The sequence below is a fragment of the Callospermophilus lateralis genome, unplaced genomic scaffold (genome assembly GCF_048772815.1).
Source record: "Callospermophilus lateralis isolate mCalLat2 unplaced genomic scaffold, mCalLat2.hap1 Scaffold_322, whole genome shotgun sequence".
NCBI classification, from domain to species: Eukaryota; Metazoa; Chordata; class Mammalia; order Rodentia; family Sciuridae; genus Callospermophilus; species Callospermophilus lateralis.
In genome coordinates, this window is record NW_027513801.1 from 1,199,056 (window position 1) to 1,217,399 (window position 18,344).

The window sequence follows — 18,344 nt, forward strand, 5'->3', positions numbered from 1 at the left end:
TGAAAACTGGCATTGGGTTAAAAACATTTTTTGAACACATTTTTTTTCTTCAATAATTCTTTTAAATCAAGAGATTTTTGCACTACGAAAGAACACTGGGTCTTTATGTTGTATTATTTGGTTGACTTTTAGAAAGAATGCTGGGTAAAACATTTTAGATGAATTATGACATGTTAGTTTAAGAATAGTTTTTCTTAATTTCATACTTGTTCTTCATTATACAATGCAGTTTTGAAGCAGCTGAAGTTACACTCTCTCTCTCTCTCTCTCTCTCTCTCTCTCTCTCTCTCTCTCTCTCTCTCTCCCCTGATGGTGCTCACATATACTGTATTTTTTTCCACATTGAGCCACTAAATCATGACTATTCTGCAGCTTTTAATCCCCAAACTGTTATGTTTCTTAACATTAATCATTAATCATATTGAGAAGCTCCGATAATTCTTAACTTTAGACTTCTGAGTAATAGTAGACTTCTCTTTCATCTTATTGTTAACTCTCTAGTTTTATTGAATTTAATTTTCTGTTTTCAAAGTTACACCTTGATTATTCTTACTTTAAGCCACTAAATTCAGTTCCTTTTAACTGAAAACAATGTGACAAAGTTTATTTTTAAGCACTAAATTCTTGATATCTTGTGGTATATATATTATTAAATATTTATTTTAACTACTGAGTTTCATAAAAATGTTTTAAGCTGTCTTAATTCTATCAAATATGGAAAACAAATTGTTTTCAAAACAAAGCAATTTGTTTTCTAGTGTATTTGCATATATGAGCATTTATTATGGTTTAACTAAAATTGCATCATTTGGGCCAGTTGTCAATTACAAAATTATCCTACTAAATAATTAATAAATTTATCACCTTGGTTTTAGCAAATTTAAACCTGAAAAATGTGTTACATTAAAAGGTACAAATTAAAAGTTAAATATATTAATTGAAATCTAATCTTTTTTTAGTTAAAATACATTTTAAATGAGTTTTATAAAGTAAGTTATAATTTGAAATGTTAAAGCTCAAGAAAGCTGTCATTCTGGGATAGTAACTAATTTCTAATTATGTAGTATTTCAAAAACTATTTTTTAGTTCCTTTGAGAAAACTAATTTCTAATTATATATGTCTCAAAAATCATATTCCTGTAATGTTTTTAAGAAATGTTTTATAAATAGGTCACAAGAAACATAATCTGCATTAAAGACCCAGTCTTATTAGGTTCCCAGAGGATCTGGCATAGATTTTTCTAGGCAATTTAAAGCAAGCATGGATGCCAGTGGGTATTAATTCTTGACCCAGGAGATTCTATTAAACATTAAAGCGATATCTTATTTCAGTTTATAGATTATGATTTTGTGACTTCAAATAGAAGGTAGAGAATACCTCATGTAGTATGATTTGAAAAATGAAATTAAGTTATTACATTCTGTCCATTATATCTTGAGAATGTTTCTGAGGTGATCTCTTCAATGATAATTTTAAGTGGAGGACATTTCAGGAAAATAAAAGGAAATCTTTTGTGACAACAAAACAATTATATTAGCATTCAGAGCAAATGTCTGTCACACAGGAAATACTCATGTATTTGAATTTTAAATTATTTAAACAAAATCCATCCTGAGTAATTAATAATTATCAATTATTCCAAATCTGGTTTCAATATGGACCCCACCCCTTGTGACGGAGTCATGCTTCAGTTTTTTCAAAACTCCATTTGGTTCTAATTTGTAATTAGAGTTAAGGACTACTGTTCTTAATTAGTTCTGGAAAATCTTTTTGCCTCTCCTGTGTTAACTTTTTAATTTAGTTAACACTAAGGAATATGTTCTGATAAATAATTTGTTTTCTTTGAAAATTAAATCTTAAGTTTTATCATACTTGCTTATGTGTAAGATTATTATTTCTTACATATAAATTCAAAATAAAAATTCAAACTGTTCAGGTGAGAAAACATAATGGATTCTTCTTCCTCTAGAGCTTTCTTTTTGAAGAGTTGAGGGTGGGGACATTTAAGACCAGTTCACTAACCTGTGATTCAGAGTTGTGGACATTTGTTTGGAAGGGAAAGCTTATCACAAGCTGGTGTGCTGGTAAGTGGATGGAGTTTTAGTTCTACTATTTTATAAAATAATCTACACCCCAGGAGTTCTAGCAAAGCTTTGACAATCCCCAGAAGCAATACTGTGTTACTCCACTAATTTTCAGAAGATAAAATTCAGTTTCCCAAATTGCTCTTCTATGAGTTTCCTTATTAACATTTGGAATTGGGAATTTTGTAATGATTCCAGTGAAGTAGTTTTCTGAAGTTGATGATGTGGAGAAAAAGAATGATGTAATTTTGTTTTACAATTTTGTGTTTACTGTTCTGTAAGTATGTGAGTTACACAATTCTAATAAAACCTCATGCCTTTTCATTACATCTAAATTGAACTGTTTCATGTTATAGAATGCTTCTTTAATGAAAATATTAAGAAAATATATAGATTTGTATGTCAATTTATACTTCAGAAATCCATATATTGTCATATTTATTTTTTTAAAAAATCTAATTGCATGAATATATGTATTTTAAATAAACACACACCCCCCAAAAATCTGATAACATGGTCCAAAGTTATATGTCTGGGAAGCTGTCAGCCATCCATGCTAAGGGTTCAAATGAATGCAGTTTAAAATTGTATGTATTTTGTATTACTATTGTGTCTCTGTGTACCTTATTTCTAAATATAAGTATTAAATTGGTACTTTTTAAAACCTTAATCTGACTTGCATTTCAGTTTTGAAAAAAAAATAGAATATTGTGTATAGAGGTTTTTGCCCTGATGAAGAAAGTAGAGTTGATATTAATTTACTACCAATGATATGAGAAAACCACATGAAATTAGTTTCTTCCATAGTTAATTATCATTCAAAGGGGACAGAAAGCAATCAAGAAAATGAAACAGTTAAACTTGGAATTTTGTACAAGTTTAAGTTCTGTGTCTGCATGGGTTCAAATTCTGCTATCACAATTTGGGGGAAGTTGTTTAACATGTATACACTCAACTTCCTCATCTGCAAGTTTGGAAAAACACTTCCCTTATAAAGTTAGTAAAGGGATTTATATAATTTATAAATTAATATATTCAGGAAACTTAGAACAGCTCCTGGTACCTAATTACTAGTATGAACACATGGCATAAATGTTCACATTTGATAATTTTTGAATTGATCAGTGCTAAAAGGAAATATCAAAAACACCAAGATACCAGGGATGGTCATGATCCCAAAAAGAGATTTAAAGATCTATTGCTTGTACATACATAGCCTAAAATAAATGTGGGATTAAGTTTAAGTGAATAAATGAGAACTAAGATACTTGAAATGTTGCTACCTTGCTCTTCTGCTCTTCACTGCCATCAGGGTACATAAGAGAATATTCAAGAAAACTACGTTTGGATTTCAGACAAATTCACATTCTTTGGAACCTAACTTTTTTCATCAATAGCATTTATCAGGCTGTCAAAGCAAAACATTTCCCATAAATAGCATTTACGTTGTAAAAGAATCTTGCATCATTCTGCTTAGAGTAAACTAGCCTTCAAAAATGATCCTAGTTTGCCCTTTCTAAAAGATTTTATTAATCAGAATGTATTTATTCCTGCCCTCTTTGTGGCTTTAGTCTCAGAACGAGAAAGTAGACATGTTAAATGAATCCATGCTGAAGTGTGAGTGATAGTTAGATCTTATTTGCCATTTTATAGACTATTTCAAGTAAACTTTATTTTGAACAGTTGCAGGCTGGAGAGTGGGAACTATTTTAATGATAGGGAGTTTCTCTGCCATTCTTTATTTCTAAGCAAAGAATCAGGCTCAAAAAGTTTTCTAACTGTAACAAGACCACTTCTGACCAGTCTTGTTTTGAATGGACCCTGATAGGCCTGGTAACTTATCTTTGAGAGTGGAATCAAAGTAACTCGACCATCAGCAGAGTCATTATATATAGTAATATGTATTTATTATATCCAATACAGATATCTGTAAATTCCTGGCATGTACATATATAATATGTGATCTCTTTATGACCATCTGTCTGTGAACCTAAAGTTTTTATAGGCTGGCTTCTTTTTCCTGCCTACCACTAATGTTTTCTCTCACCATTTTCCTCCCCCCCCCCACCTTCTTTTTCTTCACAGAATAATAGGGGCAGCTATATATATTCCAAATGTTTAGCCCCAATTTTCTCCAAGCCCTAAAACCATGAATCCAATGGTCTACTGATCACATCCACAGTTATCTATTCCCTCCTTCCTCTTCCAGACCCACAGCCAGTGAACAAGTCTAAGAAAGAAGGAAAGAAACAGAAAATATATACAACATAAAGCAGAAAGGGGGATTAAGGGAGAGAAAGACCAAAGGGATCAGAAAGCTTGCTAATAATGTATCCACTCAAAACAAACTAAGTTAAACACATCATTGGAGTAAATAAACATGATTATGTGGCTTAGGTTGAAAAATACTACCAAAAAAATCAAAGAATATAGCTTTTAAACCATTAGAGGAAAACTATTTGGTGGCCTCACTAGTAGGGAGAAAGGCAAAACAATACTACAGTAGATGTTAGACAATTGCTAATACAGCAGCAATCACAAAGAACCTAAGTGAGTTAAAACTTCTTGGAAATGATTATATTTACATTATATTTAAACTATGATTAATATAATTATAAATGCAAGGTCCAACAATATGTATAAAATACACTTGAAAAGTATACAGAAGTTAATAAAAAATGTGACCACAAAGTATACCAGAAAAATATAAACCTAAAGCAAGCTAGGGCAGCAATTTTAATATATGAAGAATGAAATTTAAGGGATAAATGAAAAAATGATGTGTATTGGTGGAATAATAGAACAACAAAATTATGCCCATCTAAACATGCATGCCATCTACTAATACAACCTAAAAATAAAACAATGATAAATAATACTACAAGGAAATAGATAAACCAGAAAATGTTTAGATATTTTAACCAAATTAATGGATCAAGAAGAGGAGAAAAAAAAGCCACAAGCTGATATACTAAAGACTAAAACATAGTTAAATCATTATTAAATACATTTGAACCATAAATGTACAGAATTCCACATTTGACACAAAAGATGTATTCTTTCCTAATACATATGGAATATTTACAGAAATAAACTATGTATCAGTCACAAAGAAAACTTTAGCAAATTCATAGGAGTACTAATTTCTTTGACCATAAGCATCAACATTAGAAGTCAAAAAGAATGGATCAAGACTTGTACTTCAAAGTGGGATGTAGTAGGTGCTGGCAGGCCAACATACTCACTGCTGTGACCAGTGCAATGACTATTTTAAAACAGGAACAAAAAATTTAAAAAGATAAGTTTAAAGGCATATTTACAATATCTTGGAGAGCTGTGAATGAAAGTAATGATAATAAGAATCACAAAAATTAAAAGCCAACTGACGGAAGAGTCCTTTCTAGAAGAGGTATATCCAAGTACTTTCTTCCCTTGGAGCATTTGTAAATTCTGGATTAGAATGAAATCTTCACTAACTCATTACATAGGGAATCAACTCTGGGAAAGAGAAACTCAAAACCATCTAATCACATGGGAATAGAATTGTGTGTTGAAAACTAGAACAAGCCGGCACCATGGAGCACGCCTATAATCCCAGCAACTTGGGAGGCTGAGACAGGAGGATCAGTTGTGATCCTCAGCAACTTAGTGAGATCCTGTCTCAAAATAAAAAAGGGCTGGGATGTGTTTTTATGGTTAAATGCCCCTGCATTCAATCCCCAGTACTAAAATAACAACAACAAATCCCTAATACCAAAAAATAAAAATTAAAACAAACAAAAAAGAAAACTAGAAGAAACCAAACACAGGGCTGCTGCTTCAATTAGATACATGCCAAGTTCTGCAATGACATGGGAGATTGGTGGACTTGGCTAAAATGATAGAGTAAAATCTCTCATTTTAGCTTTGTTTAGATTATAAAATCCTATAGACAGAGAGCATCAAAAAAGTAGACTAATAAAAATACAAAAAAAATTGTATATTAGCAATGAAATACTAGAAAATGAAGTTTAAATGCCATTTAAAATAAAACCAAATACCAAGGAATACATCTAACAAAAGATAAGTCAAGATAATTATTACCTTAGGAATAGAAATGGGTGGGATATTTATTGGGAAAAGGAATGACGTGGGGGCAGTCAGTGTTCTGGTATTGTTTCATTTCTTGATCTAGATAATGTTTGAAAAGTAAATTTATTGGTTTTGGAAATTCATTCAAGATATGTGCTTTTTTTCTGGGTATATGAAAACTTCAAATTGTTTTAACAATTATAAAATGTATTCTTAAGGAAATGAAAAAAACACAATAAAAGAATTCTATCTTAGATTTTTAGTAAATAAATAAGTAGCAAATAATATAGACTTAAAATAATGTACAACAAAATATTAATTTTTAAAATACCTTGAGATATCATTTGAATAAAATGACCTGATTTTGTTTAAAATATTAAATCATAACATACCTAAATCTATAAAACAATTGTTGAAAATTTTGCATCAAATGTATCTATTATCCATCCCCCAAAAGAACTCCTCTTGCTCTTTAGAATCCCTCCATCTGACCACACTCTTCCTCAAATCACTGATCTACTTTCTTTTTCTGTGGGCATTAACTACATTTTACATTCATTTACATTTTCTGCAGTTTTATATAATGGGATGATTATTTTTTTTTGTCTTTCTTACCATCTGTTATGGACCCAATATTTGTTTTCCCTCCCCCAAATTTATATATTGAAACCCTCAACCTAAGTGTGGTGGCATTTGATGGTAGAGTCTTTGGGAAAAAAACTAGGTTTATATGAAATCTCAAGGGTGGAACCCTCATGATGGAAATAGTGATATTTTTAAAAACAGTGAGACCAGAGCATCCCCTTTTTCTCTAGTATAAGGCCAAAGTTAGAGAGCAACCATCAGTAAACTACAAGAAGGCCTTTACCAGAAACTAAATCTGCCAGCATCTTGATCATGGACTTTCCTGTCACCAGAACTGTACCAGAACTGTGAGCAATAAAAGTCTGTTGCTTAAGACACCCAATCTGTAGTATTTTGCTTTATTAACCTGAGCTGACTAAGATAGAAATTGAGATCAAAAAGTGGAATACTGTTAGTGCAAATACCTAAAAACGTAGAAGCAACTTGGGAAATAAGTAATAAGTAGGGGCTGGAAGAGTTCTGAAGTGTAAGGTAGAAAGAAAAATGGATGCTAAGGGTGATTTTGGAGAGGGTTTTTAGGAAGAACAGTGGAGAGCTGGAGAGAAAGCCTACATCCTAAGTGCAGAATTTTGGTAGAAATATGGAGAGTAAAGACCATTCTGGTAAGGTCTTAGAAATTAGGAACATGTTATTTGACAATGGATAAAAGATGGCTTGTTACACTGTGGCAAAAAAAAAAGACTGAATTATATTAGTATCCTAATGTTCTAGTGTTTTTTGAATAGGAACAACTTACTAGAACTTACTAGTGACCAAATTAAATATTTAGCTGAGGAAAATTCTAAAAGTGTTGAAAGAGTAGTTGGTTCCTCTTGATTATAATATATCTGGTGATATAGTCTTTAGGTATAGTCTTAACTGGATTAAATCTGATTAGAAACTTTTGATCTGACCTTCCTGTATTTGCATATTTAACATTTCTCCAGGCTTGGAAGATTTTCTGCTACTATTTCTTTCTCTTCTTTTTAAACTTTTATGACTCAAACATTTGCTCTTTTCATACTGTTCCATAAGTCTTGTAAATTTTCATAATTTCTTTTCATTCTTTTTCCCCCTCAGTCTTCAAGATCATAAATTCTTTTTTTCTGCTTGACCAGTCCTGCTGTTGACACTCTCTATTGAGTCTTTTATTTCATTGAATATATTTTTCAACTCCAATTTTTTTCTAATTTATCATCATTATCATTTGACTCTATTCAATTTCTCTTTCTGGTCAACTACTGTTTTTCTCAATTCATTGTATTTGTTCTCTGTCATTTCTTGAAGATTGCTTTGCTTCCTTAAAAGTTATATTTAAATTTTCATTAGGCAGCTCTTTCATTTTTCTTTCTTTGGTATCAGTCAGTGGCACTTTTTATCCAGTTGGTGGTATCTTCTTCCCCTGATCTCAATCCTTGAAGTAGTGCATCAATGTATGTGCATTTGAAGTTAAATTATTCTATTCTTCATGATCTGGCTCTATCTGAGAAAGCTATGCAGGCTTTATGGCACTATATGACCAATTTCTAGAAGACAAAAATCTAAGAATGATTTCTAGGTATAAATACTCGGATTCTCAATTATATCCCTTCTGTATAGATAAAGTAAATGGAAATAGATAAAAACTATGTCGAGAATTTGAATAAATCATGCTGCTAGAGAAATCCAAAATCTTACAAAAAAAGATGTTAAGATAGCTCAAATCTTGAAATACTTCTCAAACTCCAGAACCTGGAGTTAAAAGAAGTACACTGATAAACATTATAGGATGTATAACAGATATGATCATGAAAAACAACTGTGTTAACTTAATAGACTGAAGGGTCGAAGCAGTGCCACCTAAACCATAGATATTACCTGACATCAACCTTGACTAATAATTCAAAGGATAGAAACAAAGAACTGGTACAGGCAAAGTCCAGATTTTAAAGTTTCCTTACAACAAGAACAATTGATCCAAAATATTCCACTATAGCACTTTGCAGGTACAGAATCTCTGTATACAAGGAGATCTGCCAGAAGTCATTCATGCCCTCTCTTATCCCCACCAAGGAAAAAGTGGTCTACTAATCTGCCTTTAACCATTTTCTTATCAATAAAAAAAGAAATATTCTCTGAAATATATTTTACTTCTAAGTCAAGTTTTTTTTCTACCTGTCATATAAAATATGGCAGTTGTTTTTGTACTAGCAACAATTTTATCTTGTCTTCCCCAAATGACAGCTTAGGAAAAAAATATGCATTGAATGAGATTTGGGGATTGATTAATTGTGCTATGTAGTATTTGTTCTGTGGGCCCAGAGGAATTAGACATAAGTCTGATTGAGAGGACTGTACATTTAACAGATATCTTTGATTTAGAGTTGTGAATAAAAAAGGTTCATGTTTTTGTTTTGTGTTGGGGATTGAACCCAAGGCCTTGTACATGCTGGGAAAGTGTTCAACCACTGAGCTACATACAACCCTTTTCTTGGGTATAGAAAATGAGTAAGACCTTGAATGCTATTTCTTTGAGAGAGGAGAAAAGGCATGAATCTGTGGAACATGACACATGTATATAATGTAGACAGAGACACTTTTGAAAGGTATATGGGTGGGAAGATGGGGTAGCCAAATGAATGGATATTTCCTGAGTTGTTTATTCTCTGTTATCAATTTATTCTACTTCCAGTACCACTTGGAGAGTCCTTCAGTAACCTACACTGGATGGAGGCATATAATTCATGCTGGAAATAAGTATATTACATTTTTAGCTATTGTCATTTATAAATAATCCCATAAATTTCTTTGTGACATGATTAAAATTAGTAAGAGGCTGAGACTTCCCAGAGTCCCTTGGTCTTCTCCCGTTGGATTTGATTGAGAGGCAATCTAAGTCTGTAGTAAGGGCAGCCATCTCCACAGAGGGAAGGCATAAAATCTAATAGTAGAGCAGCATGATGGATGAACAGAAAGAGAAGGTCCAAGTGAAATCATTTAGTTCCCAATTAAACTGTAGTAGAAGCCAAAATCTGGATTTTAGAGTTAGAAAAGACAATTACATACCTTTCCTCCTTAAACTCTTTGTATTGGGTTTATTGTCCTATGAAAGTGAATAAAACCTACTAACACATAATTTTTTAAAAAAATTTAAATACATTTCCATAGCTTTATGATTCAAGAAAAACTTCTTTCAAAGCAACATGTTGTTTTTCTGGTGTCTGACATTAAGCAAAGACAGATTGGAGACAGATAAGACTGCACAACAGGAGGGAGAATCCAGACCTTTTTTTTCCCCATATTTTCTAGGTTTTATATAGTGTTATAAAAATACACACTAAAAAATGTCTGATTAATGCACTTTAAGGTCCTCAGTGATCTTTCTCCTGTCTTTTCTCCTCCTTTCTTCTCCTTATCCACTTCAATCAGTCACTTCCCATTTTTTTCTGCCTAGAATGCCATCCTCACAGGAATCCACATATGTCCCTAAGCTTTATTTCTTAAGGAAAATCAAGTACTATATACAATATAAAATTTTTTTTAAAGAAACCATAAGGATAAAGGCAATGAAAGAGCTAATAAGTGACTGTAGGACAGAACATAATAGCAGATGGGTAATCAATTCTTTATAAAGAATTATAAAAATTAAAAAGGGAAATAAACTAATTATCATGGAAGTAATTTATTCATGTCCTTTGGTTAGGGCACTTCTGCTGGGAGCCATCAGCCAAGTAGGTATGACAATTTCCTTGCCAGTGTACCCCCATGTTTCTTTAGTGGAAGGACTCATGGAAATAGGACATTTTGCAGGACATTGCATGTAAGGTGACCTTGCTCAAGGACCAGGGCGGATCCGTGTTTAGGGTGTTCCCCCTTTAGAATAGGGCGGTTTAGCATAATAGGAGATTAGGGTGTTCCCCCTTTAGAATAGGGCGTATCCTGCTGCTGAGTTCCTCTTGAGTTCTTAGGGTCAGACAGTATATTTTGGGAGACAGAAGCCCAGTAGTGGATTTGGGCAGAGTGTGGATTTGGGCAGAATGTGGATTTGGGCAGAGAACGTGGATTTCCCCAGAACGTGTTTGTAGACGGCCGGTGTGAGTTCGGGAATAAAGAATTGCTGTTTGAATCTACAAGCTGTGTGGAGACTCGTGATTTGTGCCCAGCCAGAGACTGCGGCACACTTCCTTACTCCCATTGATGTTCCTGGTATCAGCACCTAGGAGGGCAATTATGACAGATTTTGGAGATTTTAGAGAGTAAAGGGATTATAATACATAAAATGAGTTTTTTTAAAATTTTTTATTTGTTTTAATTAGTTACACATGACAGCACAATGACCTTGACATATTATACATTTGAATCAGATGGGAAATAATTTCCTCTTTTCAGAAATCTATCAGCAAACACATTTGCTTTGTATTATACATAAAGTGATATAACTCAAGTGTTTTTAAATTACTATCTTATATATCCAACCAAAGGACAGGATTCCAATCTTATAAGGTATACTCAAGAATATTATCCAAAGTATATGGAAAAATTCCCTCTTGAGACTGAAATTAATAAACTAAACATTAACAATGAATGAAACTAGCCATCAGTAAATGTAAACTAGACTCAATGAAAGATGCTAAACATATGTTGCTATTAGAGCAAAGTGTCTTCAAAACCAAGTGAAAAGCTAATGATGTTTTTAAATGTTCTTGATAAATGTTAAGATGATTGTAGGCTTAATTGATTAGGTACTGAGTTGCTCAATCACATACCTGTAGATACTAGCCATTTCAGGCATGTAGAAGGCACCCAACAAATATTTTCAAGTGATTGAATAAAAATCTTCTATTAGATATTTTAAAGAACTTAAAACTACAAGACAATTAAAACTATCGGTATAGGAGTGAGGGCTCCAGAGATTCCTAGCTGTATTTGCAGTGAAGGCAGAGCTGGACCATGCCAGAAAACCTCAGAAGACTCATAATGAAGCTGGGCTGCCTCCATTCAGACCCAGCGGCTGCACATGGTTACAGCTCACATGCTCACGGAGCACATGTGCTGCCTGGATGTTGACTCACGGTCCAGAACATTGGCATCATTGTACCATCATCCCAGCTTCCCTAACAGTGGAGATGAAAGGAAATGATTAAGTCTGGAATGAATGTGGGTTGTCTGACTAGTCCCTTGGACTTATGAGTGCCATGCAGAGATGATCACGAATGTGTGCTCATCCACAGAGAGCTTTGTTTTTTGACCCCATTCTCCATCAACCAATTGCTGTGGCTTTGGACATTAAAGGACCTGAAATCCCAACTGAGCTCATTAAGGGCAGTGACATCATGAAAATGGATCTGAAGAGAGCTGCTCTCAAGATCACTCTGGATAATGCCTACATGGGAAGTATGACCAGAACATTCTGTGTCTAGACAAGAAGTGGACAGCAAGGTCTATTTGGATGAGGGACCTATTTCTAGTAAGATGGAGAAAAGTGCTGTCTTCCTGGTGACAAGGTGGAGAATGGTGGCTTCTTGGGCAGTAAGAAGGGTGTGAGCCTTCCCAGGTGTCCTATATTTCTGCCTGCTGTGAAGAATACTGAGACTTCCTGAATTTAGAAATGGAGCAGAGGATGGAGGAGAGAGAAAAGATAAGAGGGGTTTATTTTAACTGATAGTTTCAGGCTAAACCAACAAAGAAACAAACAAACCAGAAATCCCTGTTCCACCTTCCTTTTATGCATGTTGAAAACTAGCCATCAAGACTCACTGTGCTCTGTTTGCAAAACTAACCAACCAACAAGCAGCAAGCACTTCTCCTGGTAGGTTATCCTCCTATCCCCACACTGTGCCCACTTCACGTTGTCCTGCCTTCACATCCACGGCCAATGTAGGTTCAGTGTAAGTAGTTTATGCTTTCTTTTCCTCAAGGTTTTATTATATTATACTCACTTCTAAGATCCATTGAAGATTTTTTCCAAGTGCTATTTGGTCATGCTGCTAGTGGCTTAGGGAATGGGCCGTAGGACTGATCTTTTATTTGGGCTAGGATCTGAAACAGTTTTAATAAAGCCCTGTTATTTCTTGTTGTGTCTAAATTTGTTTTAACATGCTTAGAAAAGATTATCCAGGATCTGAATTTTGGGATAGGGCAGGATACAGATGTGGGGTAGGGAAGGATATAGAGGCCCCCACTTTTGATTGAGAAGCTCTACCTTGTGGTGCCCATTACTAGCAGCCCCACAGATGATACCACCACGGAGACTTCCTTCAAGTGATGCAGTGGGGTTCTGATCATCCTCATCAAGTTTGGCAGGTTCACTTACTAGGTAGTCAAATACCACCCATATGCGCCCATCATTGCTGTGATATGGAATCACCAGTCAGCTCACCAGGCCTACTTGTACCACAGCACCTTCCCTGTGATGTGTAAGGACCAATTCCAGGAGACCTGGGATGCAGGTGTGGCCCTCTGGGTGAATGCTATCTTGAATTTTGGTAAGGCCAGGGGCTTTTTCAAGAAGCAAGATGTGGATGTTGTGCTGATGGGGAGATGCCCTGGATTTGCCTTCACCAACACCTTTTGTGCAGTGCCTGTGCTGTGACAGACCTGAGCCCTCGTCTAGCTTCTGTCCCATATCCTCACTCCAGTCATCCACTAGGCCAGCAATATCTGCGGTGGGTTAAGACACCAAAGAAGATTAACACTACTGTGACTCATGTCAGTTTTAGCTCTTCTTCATAAGGTATTGGTCCACTTTCTGTTGTTAGTAATAAAATACCACAGACTGAGTAAGTTATAATGAAGAGATGGTTTATTTGGCTCATGGTTCTGGGCTAGGGTGGAGTAGCCAGATCCAGTGATGGCTTTTTTGGTTGGTGGGGTCCCCAAGTAGCAGAAGGTATCACATAAGAAACAAGGGAGAATAAACAAGTGCCCTAATGAACCTAATTTTTAGTAATCCATTAATAATCCATAATCCATCAACCTACTAACCTATTAATTATGTGAATTAATGAGTCTCTTCATGAGCACAGAACTCTGATCACCTCTTAAAGGTCCCACCTGGTCTCTCCACTTAATGTCTCATAATGGGAATTACATTTCAAGTGAGTTTTAGAGGGAACAAGTCATATTCAAATTATAGCATATAGTTCAGCCCAGACTTTAGGGAGCTCATTGTTATGATTTGGATATAAGGTGTCCCCCAAAGGCTCCTGTGTCATGTAAGAACATTCATAGTTAAAAAAACTGGATTGTGAGAGCTATCACGTAACCCGTCTATCCTAGTTTGAAAGGACTACTGTGTAACTCTTGGGCAATATGGTGGAGAGGCAGGTGGGTCACTGGGGCCATGCCCTGGAAAGGTTCATCTTCCCTACCCCCAACCACTCCTTCCCAGCATCATGAGCAGAGCCCCATTGTTCCACCATGCCCTTCTGTCACATCACTCCGTCTCATCTGGGACCCAGAACAATGGAGTTAGCTGACCATGGACTGAGACCTCTGAAATTGTGAGCCAAAGTAAACTTTCCCTCCTCTAAGTCTTTCTTTTTGGGTATTTTGGTCATAGTGATGAGAAGCTCACTAACATACTCATCATGTGGCTCCATCCAGGCAAGGGCCAGTGGAGGAATATAGGAGTTAAGGCTCCTAGAACTTTCTGTGAGAGCATGATAGCTTTCTTTCCTTTGTGTGCTCTGTTCAATTCCTGCAGAAAATGTATACTCAGAGAACTCCCAACACGGGCCTGGGTCAGGACATTGCCAACTACAGTAAAGGACTGAGGGCATGGGTAAGTAGTTTCAGTTTAATCAATTCCAGTTCACTTAACTCTGGCCTTGACCCTTGCTTACTTCTCCAGCCCCTCAGTCTCTTGCATTCCCACCTGTGTTCTCCTGCTCTGGCACTGCACTCAAACATCACTCAAAACAGACTCCACCATCCACCTTCCATTTTATTCACTGTTAAACCCACCTCCTGCCCTGTTGCCATAGTGTACGTGTATGTTAATAAACAACAGCTGAGGAAAAAACAAAAAACAAAAAAACAAACAAAAAAAAACCCAGCAGCAACAACAAAAACTATGACATGCGTGCAAAAATGGATTATACTACTTTATGAAAGTAATAAACAACCCAGAGCCACGCCCTCACATAAAAATAGCAATGCTGTCATCTATTGATTATTGTGAACCAAACATTGAGCAAATACTTTAATTGCATTATCTTATTTAAGACAATAATCTAGCACTGTTTTCATCTTTTCCCTTAAGTAAAGCTAAGAACTGAACAGGTCAAAGTGGTGAAAACTGATTTTCTTAGATACTAAATCCAGTGGATTTACCCATTCTGGTATACTGACTTTAGTCATTTAAAATGTGATAAAGGTCACTTTCCTTTTTTCATAAGGAAAGACTGATTTCCAAGAAATGATGTGAGGACGATTGCTCAAAGTGCTTTGTCATATCACTCATCAAAATTTTCGTCATTATAAACAGAATCACTAAGTTAAAAACACTCTGATGGATTTTACTACCTAAAAATTAAATGTTGTACTTAACATCATAAAGAAGAATGAAACTTGGAAGAACACTTGAAATATATATTGCCTCTGAAAGTTTACTCCCCTAATTTTAAAAACATTCTTGCAGCTAGAAAAGGAAATACTGAAATAAAAAGGAAGTGATAAATAAACTCCTCAAAGATTTAAAACAAATGACTGAGAAATATAAAAACCTTTAGCCTCAGGAGTAATCAAAATGTACAAAATAAAATTACAATGAGATCTTGAAATAGTTAAGGATTTAATGATAATAACACCAAATACCACAGACATTGGAGGAATATACATGCCCATAAATGTTAATAAGGATGCAAAAGGATGAAGCATTAAGAAATAGAAAATGGGATCATTTTAGTTAAAAATATGGAAACTCCAAAATCCATTGATTCTATTTCTGTGAATTCATCCTAAATATGTAAATATGTAAAAATGATACTAAAAAAAATTAAAAATGTTCTGAATTTACTGGGAAGACATTTGTAGTATATTGTCAGATTACAACATGAATAATGTGATTACTTGAAAAGCATAGTTACAAATGCAATACACACATAATGGATATATTTATACTTATTCCAATTCTTGAAAAAAGTACCTTTTGTTAGCCATCAAAATGTGTTTATCCCTCAGAAGACAAAACTGCAGATGATTTTTATTTTCCTTATCATTTATCTATATAGTATCATTCAAAGATAAATAAATAATTTCTGATAATCAAAGAAAAAGTAAGAAAAAGTAAAATTGACAAAGAGAGTAAGTTTACACTCACCCCACTCCAAATCTGATCATGTATCCAATACCTGGCTTCTGAAACCTCTACTGACTCATTTTTACCTATATATAAAAACTCAAACACTTATTTTGGCTTCCAAAGTCATTTCACATCTGGTCTTACATAAAACCTTGACTTCATTAACCACCTCCTCATCCCATGGGCCTTTTAAATACTGTGGGAAAATACTACCCCCCCCTTTTTTTTTCTCCTTAGCTGAAGAACCTTCAGTCTTATTCCTCTAGAAAACATCTCTTCCATGAAGGCTTGGTCCCCTAAAAAAATTGGTGCTTTCTGAACTTTGCTTTCACTGCATACTTTTTAAAAAAAATTTTTTTAAATTTATTTTAATCAGTTATACATGACAGTAGATTGCACTTTGATACATCACATATAATGGAGACCCACCAGTTGTATAGTTATATGTGTACATAGGGTAATAATGTTTGGTTCATGCTACTATCCTTCTTACCACTCCCCTCTTTTAATTCCCCTCTACTTAAAGTACCTCTATTCTTCTCTAACCCTCACCCCCATTGTGAATTAGCATATACATATCAGAAAAAACATTTGGCCTTTGTTTTTTGGGGGGATTGGCTTATTTTGCTTAGCATGATATTCTTCAGTTTCATCCACTTACCAGCAAATGCCATACTTTTAAGTTACTTGCTAATCATCTTCCTACATCCTTTCACATGCTTGCGGACCACATGACCGCTCTGTTCTGCTTTCCCTTTCAGGAGTCAGAGGAGCCAGCCTTAGACAAAGCTACAGGTTAGATGGATTAAAGGACAAATTGGCAAATGACTGCAAGAGAGGTGATATACTGTCATCACAGGCGTAATTAGGTATCCTTTATAGAGTTTACTCATTATGATTAATAATTTGAGTGAAATCCAAAATGACAATTTAAAGCCCTTTCTAAAGCAACATCTCCTAAGAGCCTGTACTAAGGAAAAATTTAACAAAAAACAATGAATGAGGGAACAGTTGAATAGATAGATCAATTGGTAGATATAGATGGTAGATACCAATAGGTCATAGTGTGTCATTCTTCATAATTATGGACTTATAGAACTATGGTTATCTACTATTCTGAAATAACAATAGTCTCATTTGAATTCATTTTTTGAACAAATTTAAATGTGTTGGGTTTGGAAAGACATTTTCAAATAACATGGTAACTGGGATCAATTGGTAGTGGATACTTAGGTTCCTATAATGGCTCATCCTTATTCAAGAGAAAGGATGTTCATAACAGTTGGCAGTTGGCAAGGGATAAAAGGGAATAGCAGTACATGTCATCCTTTAGTGTATTGACCTCTGAAACACTTAGATAATGGGAATTTAAGAGTTGCAGGACTGTATAAACTTTCTTCTGCTGCTTAATTCCTTGATTTCTGTCTCTTCATATAGGCTCTGTGTTCTTGGACAGCATCCCAAAATGATGTTTTTCTTCAAGGCAAGTTCTATATAAACTCATGTTGATAAATTTAAACACCTTTAGCCTTTAGCTACTTCCACATAAATAAAAAGATTGGGTTAGTGTGGTTCATTTTAATGAGTAAGGAGGCAAAAATCACTTAAAGCAACTTCAGTTTGTTCTAGTGACTGGATAGCAATGTTTCTCGGCTAATGCTATAACTTGGCTATCAGCTTATACTTATGAACCATTTTAAGAATAAGAAATTTGGGAAGTTATTTGGCTCAGGGTATGAAAAACAAGATGTCACGCAAGGGCTTGTTAAAAGTTTCACCATGGCAAATTCAAACATATACAATATTATTAACTGTGTCTTGGCAGCTCATTTTCTTCTTATAAACAGTCAAAAAAGCAGCTCTGGTTTATTTAATTCCCAGAAAAGAAAAATTGGAACCATTTAGCCTGCTTAATATCAAAACCTACCTGACCCACAAAAGAATCAAGAGGAATTTAGCAGAACACTTCATTTGAGTTACATCATCGCATACACAGACCCTTTGACCACAAATAGAACTTTAAAAAAATTTCTAATACAAATTTCATAGTGTTCATGTCTTTTATTATTTCTCCCTCTAATACTCTTTCTCTGGTTTCTTTTTTTACACCACCCTTCAGGATTTTCCAGGAATTAATTTCTTGTTCCTTTCTCCTTTCTCTTAACATTGATCTTCTTCAGAAGTTTGCCCAATCTTACAATATGAATCAACTTCATATTGACCCATGGCTAAATGTCCATCTTAAGTTTCAAAATCTGTATTTGTCTATTGTTCAATCATA

General features: G+C 34.5%; 1 pseudogene; it reads left to right on the top strand.

The window, feature by feature from the left end:
* Positions 1 to 7,381: 7,381 nt before the first annotated feature.
* Positions 7,382 to 12,359, top strand: LOC143640522 (pyruvate kinase PKM pseudogene; annotated as a pseudogene).
* The last annotated feature ends 5,985 nt before the right edge of the window (positions 12,360 to 18,344 follow it).